Source organism: Camelus dromedarius, chromosome 18 (genome assembly GCF_036321535.1).
Source record: "Camelus dromedarius isolate mCamDro1 chromosome 18, mCamDro1.pat, whole genome shotgun sequence".
Lineage (NCBI taxonomy): Eukaryota > Metazoa > Chordata > Mammalia > Artiodactyla > Camelidae > Camelus > Camelus dromedarius.
The window spans coordinates 28,118,091-28,132,683 of NC_087453.1; the positions used below are offsets into that span (position 1 = coordinate 28,118,091).

At 43.4% G+C, this 14,593-nt stretch overlaps 1 protein-coding gene across 1 annotated transcript in view; it reads left to right on the forward strand.

The window, feature by feature from the left end:
* The window catches only part of PLCB1 (phospholipase C beta 1), a 662,592-nt gene extending 656,668 nt beyond the window's left edge, over positions 1-5,924 (forward strand). Inside the window, exon 33 of the mRNA XM_064475872.1 lies at positions 5,907-5,924. The gene's annotated coding sequence lies outside the window, so the exon portion shown is untranslated. The remainder of the gene's footprint in view (positions 1-5,906) is intronic.
* Positions 5,925-14,593: the final 8,669 nt, after the last annotated feature.

Genomic DNA, 14,593 nt, shown 5'->3' on the forward strand with positions numbered 1-14,593 from the left:
TTTCTTCTAATTCTACTCATCTGTTTCTCCAAAAATCACAATAAAAAACCTAAAACCTAAGCAGACCAACAAGGGATTCCCTGGAAGTTGGAGAAGCAATGTGTACATATCAATGACATGTGTGTCCTGGTTGCACTTGCTCTGGTCAATTTTCACATCTCCAATGACTAGCATTGGCTTTTACGCTGGGCACAGAGCCCCTCTGGTCAAGTATCAGACTCAAAGCCACACTGTGTGATTAAGAAAACAGAACTGCAGCCTGAAGACCTTGGGTCAAAACTCAGTCCCATCACTTAACTAGCTATTTGAATTTGGACAAGTTCCTTTGTTTTTATTAACCTCTTTCCCCAACTACAGAACAGGGATAAAAGTTCCTATGTCACAGTATCATAGTCAAGGTTAAACGACACGATGAATATGAAATCTGAAGACACCAGGAGGCCACTCAACAAACTGGTGCCAGTGCTGGAAGACAGCCCAGGTGGGACAGATTACTGGATAAGACATTTCTCAAACTTGTTTCCTCATTTATGTCCTGGCCCTAGGAAAATTGTTAAAGCTTCCTGCCAGTCCACTAGAACAGTCTTTGGGAAGTGGTACAGCTTCTTGGCAGGACATCTAATGTTGAGAGTTCTTCCCCACATCCTAGGAGTATAGTTAGAGTTAAAAAGATGATGGAGGATGAGTTGGACTGCCTGGATCAACCTCAGGACAGAGTGAAAAACTCCAAGGGGCGAGCTCCCTGCTCTCTGTGACTCCCTGTACCCCTGAGTCCCACTTGGAAGTTTGCTATGTTGGTGTCCGTTATAAACTTAATTGAGCTTCAGCTTGTCTCTTCCTCCTTTTATTGACTCTCTAAACAGCGCCTGAAATGTCTGGTTTTTGGAGAGCATTAACCAAGCTACTTGGAGTATGGAATAGATTGCCATTTATCCAACTTGGTGTCAAAGCCAGGATGAGATCTCCTGAATTGAGGTGATTCCAGACTGCTGCGTGGGCCTGTGCAGTCTGTGGTCCCACTGAGTGGGTAATGGAGGATGAAGTGAAGTCTTGAGTCATAAGCTCAGCAGAAGGGATGTCATCCTCCTAACTCAACTGCCTGCAATTTTTAAAATTAATTCTCGTAAAGGTTCTCCAAGTGCTGGCCACAGTCCTGGGGAGTTTGATAAACTTTCTGATTATTGATCTGAAAGTATTGGAGAGAGACTGAAACTTATCAGAACTCCTTGGAGGAAAGATGCTATTCTGTGGACAAGATCCATAAAACTGCTTTGTGTAGCCTTTTCAGGGCTTTTCACTGAAGCCGTTACTTACCCACAGAGAAGAAAACTTAGCTAATAGCCACAGACCTCGCATATTGAGTAGAGGGCTTCAGAAAAAGAGAAAGAAGTACACCATCTAAAATCAACAAAGTCAGTTTTCACAGGAGATCCAATCTGGCAGGTTGTCAAGAATTGGAGGTTTCGTTTCATCACTTAAGCTATTTAACATAACAGGAATTTTGACTTCTTCTCACTGTGAGACAGTCTCTTCTGGTAAGAAAACAGCCATCTGTAGGAGCCATATGCTTTCCAGGACAAGAATTATTTCTCATTTTGCACCTGCATTGCTGGAAATTTCAATAACGAGTTTGTAAACAGAGATGTCTTCTCAGGCTTGGTAGTGAATCAAGACTTTTCCTTCAATTTGGAAAGAGAACTTCAGTAGGAGACATGTGTTGTAGAAGTTGCCACATTGCTTAGAAATTTACGTTTGTTTCTTGCACTAGGCTCTGAATCATCATCCCCGACTCCAAGGTAAGGACATAATCTTATTTCTCTTCCAATGCTTGAGATACAGTAGACTCCCCATAAATGGCTTATTGATTTAATGAATGAAGGAACTACAGTGATGTAGTTACTTTACACTGTCTTTCTTTTCAAAGCCCAATGTGAAATTTCTTCTACATTAATGTAACCGAAAAGTATAAAAGTTTTATATATACATGTATACATGTGTTTGCTTCATGTATATTAAACATTACGTGGTACATTCTTTATATATGTATATACGTTCTATATATATCTGACACACAGGTATATAATAAAGGATACTTCCCATTTCTTTATCAGCACTCATAAGCCACCATTAAGTATTAGGAAGTAGATAGAATTTATCATTGTTCCCAACTGATGAGCCGGAAGTTCCCAAATATCCCCTTTCCCGTCCAGGTCGATGCAACTCGGTAAATCCATGGACTCATACGCATTAAGGATGTTTCTTTAGACACTTTCCTCCCATGTGTGGTCTGGGTCTTACTAGAAATGTGGAATGTTGTCTCTGCCCTAGACCTACTGAATCAGGATCTGCATTTTAGCAAGATTTGGGGCTGGAAGACCATGGTTAAAACGAAGTTTGCAAGCTTGTGTGATGGACTGCTCAACCATACCTGGAGAGGAAGCCACTGCCTAACACAAGGATGTTTATCTTCTACCAAAGAGGAAACCCCCCACCAACCCCTCCTGGCTCACCCATCTTTCTCCTTGGATTTGAAATAGATGGGAGGCTAGTGATTCTCAGTCCCATTCCCGTCTCTCAGAAATGTTGGCTGGGGGAAAGTAAGTACTTTGGGTGGACTGGGTGAAAAAAATTTTTACTCTTTATGAATTTGTGAAGTTATTTCCTCCTCTGCTTTGTTTTCCATGCCTTGTATGTCTGGGCTGTTTTTCTCAGAATGAAGTAACTATTTACTTCCTCTACATCCGACCTTGCACGGAGCTTATGAACATTTAAGTTTTTAGTGTTTCTAAAGAGGATGACAATAATGATCATGACAGTGATGGTAATGATGTGCTGAGAATGTTTCAAATGCCCCCTAATCATTCTCACCAATCCGCTCAGAATTCTAAGTAACCAGTGATTTTTGAACCAAGTTCTGTGGAGCCCTCGGTCTTATGGTAACATAGAGGGAGAGGGGGGAAGAAGGGGAGGCAGCTGGGTGGCTTAGCAAACCCACACAGATTGAGGTTAATATCCAGAGGATGGGCAAGCATCATTGCACTGATCACTCTTCTCTATTGAAGACTGACAATTTCTTTGCAAATGAAGTTTTGCCAAGAAGTCATCACAAGTCTTTGACTTGCAATGTCATTGGCCTCAATTATTGCTGTGGTTATCTAGTTAGGAGATCCTGGAATAGCTAGTGTTAAGATATTTCTGGAAAAGAAAGAGAAACATTTAAGGGAATGAAAAACTCTATTTTGGTTTGAAGTGTATTTTTCAGTGTGTGTTTATTAGGACAGAAGAAGCTGTGATCCTGAGAGCTCAACTGAGTTTTCTGTCCTGAATAATTAATTCATCATTAGAAGTGGATACTGTTAATTTTAGGCTTTAATGTACTAGCTTTCATTTCCTAAGAGGGTAATTGGGCTTTGCTTATAAACCAAACATCATTCCACTCTCATAACTAATTTGACTAATTTCTCCATTTTCATTGTGACTAACCATTCAGTTCTAAACGTCTTCAGATACTTTGTATCTGCAGTGTCTTCCAAATGCCCTCCTGCTGAAATTTCTCTAGCCTCTTAGCCTCCTGTCTCCACATTCCCAATTCTACACACTGCCCCCAGACAGACTTTTTTTAAAATTACGTTTATCATGTCATTCTATTGCCCCAAATCCCCCCAAAATATTCACACTCCTTAGAGTTGCAAACTAATATCCTAATAGGGGCTGGTTAGGACATGCAAATGAGTAAATTAGGTCAGGAGATAGAGAATGATGGGAATGGTAACAAATTGGATTTTGCAGTCCTCACCTAAGAGTGGTAGATCCACTCAAGTCCCAGTTGTTGCCAAACAGGAATGCAGGCTCAGTATTTCCACATCCTACGATTTTTTTTTTTCAAAAGAAGGCATATTTTCGGGTTTCTATGAGAAATTACCAATTTTTCAATATTGGCATCTGAGTCAATTTGTTTCATTATATAACAAACCATCCCCAAACTTAGTGGCCTAGTACAACAATTTTTCCCTTGACAATCCTGCAAATCAACAATTTGGGCTGGGTTCAGCCAGGCAGTGGATCTGATTTTAGGTGGGCTCCCTTTTGGACCCGTAATCTGCTGCCTGTTCGGATGGGGAACCAGCTGCTCACGGGTGGTTATCAGCTGTGAAGGCCCCCCACTGCTCCACATGTCTCTCATCTCCAGCAGGCTAACCTGGGTTTGCTCACACAGCAGAGGCAGGGCTCTGAGAGTAAGTGGATACATGCCAGACCTTTTAAAGCCTGAGCTTAAAACTGACACACAATCATTTCCTCCGTGTTTTACTGTCCGGAGCAAATCACAAGGCCATCTCTGATTCATGGGCTGGAGAAACTGACATCTACTGATGGGAGGAGATACAGAGCTACACTGTAAATGAAGTGGGTAGAGAAGAAAAAGTAAAGGAGTAGGGCCATTTCTGCAGTCTTCCAAAATAATTTTTTTAAACCGTTGTTCATGATAAAAAGAATATGGGTCTAAACTGTGTGTCTCCATTTGGCCACCTGTGTGTCCCTCTTCTGCCCTCGCTCATAGAACCACACTTTCTTCCAACTCCTCCTCTTCCTACTGGCTCTTAATCCACTGGCTCCACGCACAGTTCCATGCAGGTCTTTTATTTGTTGCCGGTACCTGTCCTGATTATTTGCATATTTGAACGTGAATTCTCTGCTCACCCATCTGGGCTGGCTTCCATTACCTCTTCTGTACTTCGTGTTCTCATTTCCTCAGAGGCCCACCTTAATCTCCCCATCTCCATCAAACATTCTTCCAGTCCTCATACTTTGTCTCTCCACACTCATTACATTAACACTTGCTTCTGCATTTTTTAAAAATTGATAGTTTAATCAACTCTATTTCACATTGTCCTTTAACCTTTTCATGTGTGACTGCTCTGTTTTCCCACCAAAGTTTCTGGTGTTAAAAAGAACATCTCATGTGACTTACTTGTAGAGGAATCACAAATCGGGATGTGTATCATCGGTTAGCTACTGCTGCACAAGAAACATTCCCAAAGTTAAGTGACATACCAATAACCATATTGTTAATTATTAAACAATAATCCCCAAATTAAGTGACTTATGGTATGGTTAACAGTAGCTCTATATTTAGTTTGCAGTTCTGTAGGTGGGCAATTTAGGCTGGACTTAGCTGGATAACTCATCTGATCTTGGCCAGGCTCCTCATGTAAGCATTGGCTTTACTGGTCTTGCTGTATTCTCTCACATGTCTGAGTCCTCAACTGGGACAAATGGACAAGCTTGTCTATGGCCTAGGTGGTCTCTTCCAGGCTCACCTGGGCTTGTTCACATGCAGCTGGGGAGAGGGGAAAGAGAATGAGTAAAATCCACAATTCTCCCTGAGCCTGGGCTCAGAACTGGCACCCTGTTACTTCTAAGCATTCTGCTGTTTAAAGGAAGTCACAGGGCTGGCCTAGATTCAAGAAATGAGGCTCTAGACTCTACAATGTCACATGGCAAAGGGGAGCAGAAAGAGAAGAGTCACCATCATTTTTATAAATAACCCACCAAGTGATGCTGGCCTGGCTCCTGAGGATGCTTCCAGGGGCCACATCTGTTCATCTCCCTTATTGTGGGGAACTGCTCCTTCCTCAGTTTGATCTATGTTCTTAGAATAGGAGTTGTATCTTCTTCTATAATCAGTGCCTCCCTGGACAAAGTGATTGGACAAAGGTTGGGTCCTGACCTAAATGTGTGAATCACAGTAACTTATCTGCCGCCTTCCCTCCCAATTCCCCCACTGATAACCTCCAAGATGGGTCCAGAGATGAGAACACAGCCCACGTTATTTTAATAAGAAATCTCCAGGGTTTTCAGTGTCGGAAGTGATGACAAAGAGCCACTATTCTCCTTCCTTGTTTTAGACTAAGCCCAGTCCTACTACAGCCCATGTGCCCAGCCACGTGAAGAAGCCAGCCTTCCCCAGGAAAGAATGAAGCCGAGACTCAGAGGAAAGCCGAGATGAGAGACCAAGAGATTCCTGACAGTGTTCAAGTCCCTGCTTCAGCTTCCTTCCCACATCTTAGTTGAAAGGGCAAGGAATCGCTCCTGTTTCACTTACACCAATTCAAGTTGAGTGTCTCTCACTTGCAAGTAGAGCCGTCCTGACAAACACATTAGGAATATCTTTCAGAATCCACCATGGCCCTAAGCCCAAAAGAGATTATTTAATAAATACATGTTCAATTCAAAAAGAAAAGGAATACAATGTGATGCTACACAACCTAAAAGCATGACCAAATTTTAAATAGACAAGCAGTACCAACATTGGCAAGGATGTGGAACACGTGGGACTCTCTCACTGTGCTCCTGAGAATAAAATAACACAATCATTTTGGAAACCAATTTGGCATTATTGAGTAAAACTGAATTGATAGGTATGTTCTGAGACCCAGCAATGCCAACTCTAAGTACAGACATAATAGAAATGTAAATAGAGTTCAATAAAAGATGTACAAGAAAGCACTATTCTTAGTAGCCTCAAACTAGAAACAATTCAAATGTCCAAAAGTAGGATGGACAAATAAGTTGTAGCGTATTTCTATGAGGAGATACTATACAGCAGTGAAGATGAATGAACTTCAGTTGATGCAACAACATAGAAAAATCTCACAAATAGGATGTAGAGCGAAAGAAGTCAAATACAAAAGTGTACATATGGCAAGATTTTATTTATAAAAAGCCAGAGAAACTAACTTTTCCTGTTGGAAACCAAGATAGTCACAGGGAAAGGGACATAGGTGCCTTCTGTATTGATTCCATTGTGTGCAGATTCATGGTTTGTAACACTTTTATAAACTTTAACAAAAAATATATCTAAAGAAATTAGAGCAGAGAATGGTGGCTATAGCTCAGTGGTAGAGTGCATGCTTAGCATGCCCAAGGTCCTGGATTTAATGCCCAGTCCCTCCATTAAAAAAAAGTGTATAAAGTTAATAAAATCTTAAAAAAAAAAAAAAAAAAGAAATTAGAGCAGAAATGGTGTCGTGGTTCCTTGGACAGTTGTACGCTGGACAGCTTCCTTGTCTCGCTCTGAGTGCCAGGCCTGGCACATCCTTTCTCCATAGCAGAGGGGGAGGGGTGAGAACTGGGAGAAGCACAGCTCTCCCCACAAAGGAGCAAAGCCATCAAGAGAACACACTTCTGTGACAAGGGAAAAACACGCTCCCCGACTCTCCCCATCTGTCACACCATATGCGGCGGCATCTATCAACACCCAATTTGCTGCAAGTAGTGGAGGGTGCACCTTCCATGGAGGAGAGTAACTTGCCTCAATTCGATCACAAGATTACAATTTTTGAAGCGTGATGCTCTGTGGGTCAAGTCATTATCACTTCAAGCAGCCTCAACTCAACAGAACCGGGTCCTAGACCCATCGAAACTTAGAATTCCGATAACGCCTAAAATCTGATGTCTCAATAACCCCATCTCAGCTCAAGGTCCATCCACTTTCCTTTCCTTCTTCTAATTTTTCTGCGCTTGTGCTTTCTTTAGACCTTGACTTATGGGCCATTCAACCCTCAGGCATTATATGCGCTCCTTCTCTGCATAGTAACCCCCTAACCCATCCTCGGGGATTTAATAATTCCAATTAGTCTAATCATTAACTTTTGTTCTTTTGCTCTTTTGATCTTCACTAACATTTGCCTAGAAAAACCTCACGCGTACCATTCAGGGTGTTTTAAGCCCTATAACCAAGGTTTTGAAATCCAACAGTGAAAAATCACAATCAGATTACTACTAATTCACATCCTCTGACAAAGCCGGGCTTTTATCCCCACCCAGTAATTCTCTTTCAAGTCCACAGTCAGTGCTATCTCCAATTCCCCTCAAGAGCAATTCCAAACTTCCACCCATTGTCTCATTTCAGCTGCTCCAGTACCTCTTCTTTCTTCCTACTTCCATGAAAAAAATCCATCTGGTGAGATCTCCCTCCTGCAGGCTGGTTTCATGGGTGGGCAGCCTGTGTGGTCACACAGGGCCCCAAGCTGGGTTTAATGCTCTGCTGGCACTGTCTTAAAAATTTTAATAATTGTGAATACAGGGCCCCACATTTTAATTTCGCCCTCAGCCCTACAATTCACGTAGCAGATACTGCCCTCCTGCCAAACATTGAAATCCAATCTCCTATGTGATGATTTGGAGGTGGGGCCTTCAGGAGATGATTAAGTCATGAGGGTGGAGCCCCCACAGGTGGGATTAGTGCCCTCACAAGAACAGGCCAGAGAGCTAGCTTGCTCTCTTTCAGACACATGAGTACACGGTGAGAAGCAGGCAATCTGCAACCCAGAAAAGGGTTCTCACCAATCCAACCATGCTGGCATCCTGATCTCAGGCTTCTGGCCTCCAGAACTGTGAAAAGTAACGTCTCTGTAACGTGTAAGCCTCCCAGTAGCTGGTACTTTGTTGTCGCAGCCCAAACTGACTGCAACACTAGTGCTGTGAGTGGCATACATGAGGTACTCAATTAAAGCCTATTAAACCACTTGTAGAGGTTTCCATGTGATTCTGTGGGTATTTTAGCTGATTCTTAGGAGCTTTTGTATAGGAAGCAGCCCAATGTACCCAATGGGTTGGAGGCTACATGGGAAGAAACAGACTCCTATAAAATTAACTGGCTTGTAGTCATTGACACCTTTAAGAAACTGATTAAATCCAGACTCTGTCCCCAAAGAAATGCTCATCCCAATCTGGGGGCTTGTATGCAATTTTGTTCAGTCCCTAAAGCTTATTCATTGTCCCTGCTTAGATCTCAGGGTGTAAACCCAGTTCCACTCTGTCCTGTGTACTTCTTGGCCTGAGAAACACCAGGCTGTCCCTCGACGCTGGGCAATAGGGATTTAGGTACCATCACCAGCCCTCCTGACCCAAAATTATGGACAGCTTTGCCAGCAAGGACAGGGCCAGCCTTCACAGGGAGATTCAACACTCAGCCACCCCCAGCCTTGCTCCTGAATAACTAACTCAGTGCAGCCCTCTCACATCCTGGCCTCTGAGGCCATAAGCACCCAGCTTGCTCATCTCCCCACCCTGGGTTGAGCCCCGGAGCTTCAGTCAGCATGGCTGGGAGCTCCCTGCATGACGCCCCCACTGCTGAGAGGGAAGCCATTATCAAAGTTACAACTCTGGTGTAACACATTGCCACTTGGGGCTAATATGGAAGCAAGAAGCCCCTCCCTCTGCCCTAGTTTTTTTTTTTTTTTTTTTTTTTTTTTTTTGGTAATGATTCAGCAAGGATAGCTTCTGGGCTGCAAACCTGTTCCCTCCAGCATAAGCTGGATGCTGAGATGACACAAAGCATGTAGATATGGTTTCCCATAGTAAAAGCTATTAGCATGCAATGACCCCTGGGCAGACACTGTGGAGGGCATGGAGCCTTGGAGGAGGACCAAGGTGGCCATTGCCCTACCTACTATGACATTCCAAGGTTTAAAGCAGGGATAGGAAATTTTTCTAAAAATATCAAATGTTTTCTGTTTTGTGGGGGCTGTGTGGTCTCTGTCACAACTACTCAACTCTGCCTTTGCAGCACAGAGCAACGGTAAATGGTCCCTAAAGGAAGCAGCGTGGTTGGATTTGGCCTCCTGGATAGAGTTGGCCAACCCCTGATGGAGCACTGCATTGCAGGAAACTGTTTGCAGGCACCACAAGATGTGTTTCATCCTTCCAGCCACTTAGCCTATGGGTCTCTGAGCACCTGAGGACAGGGTGAGGGAGGGAGCAGAAGTTAGCAAATGCTAATTTACAACGTTCAGTCTCTGTGCCTTTTAACAAGGAAACTTGGCTAACATTAAACCCACCCCCTGGGTGAGTGGATCCATTAACGCTGGTTTCTGAGCCTCAGAGCCCAGGGCCATGTTAAATTCTCCAAGTTAACAAATGCCCTGCATTTGAGACCCCTGGAGAGCGACCGGTTTTTACTTGCTTGTTGTTAGTGCGGTATTGCCAGTAGTACCTGTCACCTCCTTGTTGAGCTAGTGCTTCAGGTGCAGTGATGTAGAGAGGGAATGGCATATTTGGATTCACATGGTATGTGCCAAACCTCAGCCCAGTCTCTAAAAAAAAATACATTTCTGTGGTTTAAGAATCTAAGGTATTTTGTTACAGCAGCTTGAGCGGACTAATACAGCAGGTCATGATATCAATTTAATAGCTGGAAATCAGCATTTTTTAAAAAAGAAGAGTAGGTTTTTAGACATCAGAATGCATTGCATATAGCAAGGTTAAGCATTGCTTCATGAAATTTCGTTTGTGTGTGTGTAAAATGTATTTATCCTTAGGATCTTGTTCAAAAGGTTAAAAAACAGCTGTTGTAAACACTGAAGAAATGTGATTTTTGGAGACTAACCTGGTGCACAGTGCCAGCACCTAAAAGATTCAGACCAGCATCCTGCAGCAGTGGGCAGGTGTTCATGGGGCTGTGTTTAGCAGTGACACCTCGTGACAGCAAAGCAAAAGCTTTAAGCTGATCAAGACCTCCAGGTCCCTCTCTGCCTGGTGATAGGAAACAGTGCTGAGCTTTGAACTGAGCTAGTGACCCGTCTACACTGGAGTTCTGGACAAACTGGGGAGGAGAGAGAAGCCTTGAGACGTTTCTCACCCAGTGAGACGGTGGCAATAGTGCTGTAATAATCTCTCTTCCCTCTGCTAGTTTAAAAGATTACTTTACTTGCAGAAGGTTTTCTTAAGGATCTTTGTAAGGAGAAACCAGCACCCTCAAAATTGTGTCAGGGAATTTCTTGTTCCCCAGTAGAAGTCCTCCCAGAGTGGAAGGAGTCTGGTGGCAGTGAGAAGGTCTACACTGAAGAAACTCAGAAAGGTTGTGGGTTGAGATAGATTGATTCACTCACTCTATACCTCAGGGCTGGTTTCTGGAGTATTACATGCATGTGACACCTGCTGTTCTTAATAACCTTAAGTTCTCTGCTCTTAATTCTATACAAGGACAAAGAGTAAATATGCTCATTTGAGCTTTGTATTGGCAAATCCAAACAAGGAAGCTCTTGCTTCAGCAGGGCAAAATTTCCCCTTTCTCAACATGTGACAGGTATTAGCTCCAGTACTGGTTGTGACAGCCTAGGTTTTGGCCCCAAAATAGCTATTAAGAAGGCTGATATTAAATAAACAAGTAGAGAAATCATTGCCTGAATTAGCTTCTCAGAAATTGTAGATGGAGGGAGAGCGGAGGAGGCTATGTTGGTGTAGATTCAAATCCCAGTCATATGCAACATTGTAAATCAATGATATTTCAATTAAAACAAAAATCCCAGTCATGTCTCAGTATGGCCTCAGCCTTACCTGCAGTAGTTTCCCTAAATAGTCACATAGGTCTTGGAAGACCAGACACTACTTGAAAAATCTCTTGTCCAGATTATGATGGTGGTGGTTTTAAAACATGACCTCAAATTCTTTGGGACTCCTCCCATCAAAAAGTCAGCTCTAAGTCTTCTTCACTTAAATCTGAGCCAATCATAGTGACTTGATTGTAATCAACGGAATACAGCAGACGTGACACTGGTTCCCAAAGTGGGTCAGAAAAGACCATGTAGCTTTTCCTGCTTCTCTTGGGGCACCTGTTCGTGGAAGCCAGTTATTATGTAAGAAACACAACTACTCTGAGACTACCATGCTGGAAAGCCAGACGTGGGTACTCCCACCAGCAGCCCAGATGAGCTGTTGGCTGATAGCTCACATTTGTCATCAGCCATGTGAGCCACCGTGGACATCCGACCCGGTCAAGCCATCTGATGACACGAGCCCCACCAATATTTGACTTCAACCATATTGGAGACCTCAAGAGAAGCCTTCCCAAATTTCTGCCCTGCAAAATTAGTGAGCAAAAATGGAGTGGCTGTTTTAGACTACTACATTTCATAGTAATTTATTCCCAAATTATGAGGCAAAACAGTTATTATGGGGAATGAGTTAATAGGAGCAGGAACAACCATCTGCACTGCAACCAGACAGTTCTGCTGGACTGTAAACTCTGTGAGCGCAAAACCACATCTGCCGTGTTCCCTCCTGTAGGCTCCAGCACAAGCCCACAGCAAGTGCCCTGTGAGTCTATAAGCAAACAGGCCCCCTGAGAAATTTGAAAAATATTTCCTTGCTCTTCTACTTTCAAATACATTAGCCTTGATTTATTTTTTAAATCACAGAAATAAATACATTTTCACTAATATTCCCTGACTGGCTCCAAGTGGTAACGTTTTCTGGTTACAGCTGCTCCCGGCATTACAAAGTAGGGCTCTTCCTAACTGCAGAGGCCTTGGAACATAAACATGTATGTGAGAGTGAACTGTGGTTCATTTCTTAAAAACAGAACTATGCTTCCTGATTAGGGTCACGTTTACCCCTCTGCTTTCAACTGCAGTCTTTTGTTTACTTGGACAACACCTCTCCTTTAGTGTAGATCTGAGGTCCTTGGTCAGTGTGTGACTCCTCACATCTCACTGGGACACACACACACACACACAAAACTAAAATTTGTCTCAACACTTACAAAGTGACCTGAGGCAGTTTGCAAAATGAAACAAGTTGTCAAATAGCACGATCAGAAGGACAGAAGCCACTGAAAAGCAGCAAAGGCTGAGGTTTCTAGATACAACAGATGGGCTAATTGTCATATTGGGCAAGACCCTGGTCCCTGAGGCTACTGGCAGTTAAGACAGGAAGGAAAACATGTTGGTTTTATGATCTGACACCAGATTTGTCTCTTTGGGCAAATTCTTCCTAGGAACAAAACTCTACTTTTGTCTAGATGTTTGTAGAGTGGACAATGTCTCCGTCACAGCTTTGGACAAGATATAGAAATACATAGTTTAGATGAGTCATTCTTGCTCAGTCGTTCAGGATGACTCAAAAGACAGCCAGTGATCCAGACACCCAGGGACATGGAGGCAAGGAGGGCTGCTGTGATTCTGCCCAGATGTGTGAGCTGTCCAAATGCTGGCTTTCCGGTGGGGCTTCCTTGAAGATGTTTTCCAGGGCATGGCTCCCTGGCAGGAAGAAGCTCTCTGCTCCAAGAGAGTCTCACCAGACACCTCTCCATCTCTCTACTTCCAGCCCCCCACCATATACTTCACAACCTCCTTCTGCTGTTGTCCATCTGCCACCCAACTGCTTGCAGCAATAGAAAGATGGCTGTAGATCAGGCCCCCACTGGCCCAACCAGAAACTCAAGAACCCTCTCTGTGCCCAAAGTGGAGGTGGGTCTGCTCCACTTCCCCTCCCTCTCTCGTCAATGACTTTAACTTGTACAAAAGCTTCAGTAATCAGAACAGCACATGCATGAAGCTGTCAGGCACAGCAGACAAGTCCCTCTTCCTTCAAGGTAACCAGTCTTGTGGCCCCTTCTCGCCTCCTTCCTCTCCATCTCACGGCTTCCAGGAAGGAGTAGCTTTCCTCCTGAAAATTCAATCCCAAAGTCTCCAACAAATTCCGCTAACATTCTCTATAGGCTGGCAGTAGGGGAGTGATGAGAAGACGGTTGGAGAACAAAGCTGGTCCTGATCCCCTGAGGTGTGTCTGGCAGCTCGTTAGTTTCTGTGTAGTATTTCCCTCTTACCGTCTGCCATTCAAAGACAACAGAAAAAGTCCTGTGTGACATTCTCCTATTGTAGATGCCCCAGTCACTCTCTGTATTGGTCTAGTTATCTGCCTCCCCCTCCAGACTACGACTTCCTTGCAGGCAGACAATGTGTCTTACCATCCAGCATCTAACATACCGATATGTATTTCAGTGAACAGGCACCATTTAAGATTGGGATTTCATTTACCTTCAAATCTTTACTGTCAGCTTTTGTTTTAGCAGAGTTTTGATGATGCAAGTTCTAAGAAGGACTAATTATGTGTAGGTACTTCTGAACTGCAGGTACTTCAAAAAGCTGAATCGGGAGAAATGAAATGCATTCTTAGGAAATCAAAGGCTGGCTGGGTGACACTGATAGAGGCAGGGAAGGCAGCCTCACCTGGCCTCTTCCAAAGCAGTGTGGCAGGTGGCTAGACGAAAAAGAGGTTTTGAATCCGTGAGCTTGTAGAAAAGACGTCATTTCCTAACAGGTAGGTCTCCTTTTGTCGTTTTGAAATGGAATCAGTGACAACTTCAGAGTGAGCAGAGATGAGCCTACTTGCCTGTGGGGACTTGGGGCTAAGTGGCCCCACAGTGACAACAAATGTCATCCCCATGGCTTGGAACGGCCAGATGTAGCTCTGGAAAGTACAAGGCAGCTGTGGTCCTTGGAGCGGCAGGCTCCAAAAGGATTCAGGCATTCTTTTTAAATCCTCATGCAAGTGCCAGTTGCTTGTTTCTAGAGAAGAATCTGACAACTGTTACTAAGAGCCTAAAAGCGTACACTTTAGATCCAGCAATTTCACGTCTAAGAATCCTTCCTAAAGAAATGATCAGGAATGAGATATATGTGTGCATACAAGGATGCTCATTTGAGTGCATTAATTAAATTACTGTATTAGTTAATAAAATTGGATGCTATGCACTTGTTAGAAATCACATTGTAATTAATAAAGCATGAGAATGTTCATGATATATTAA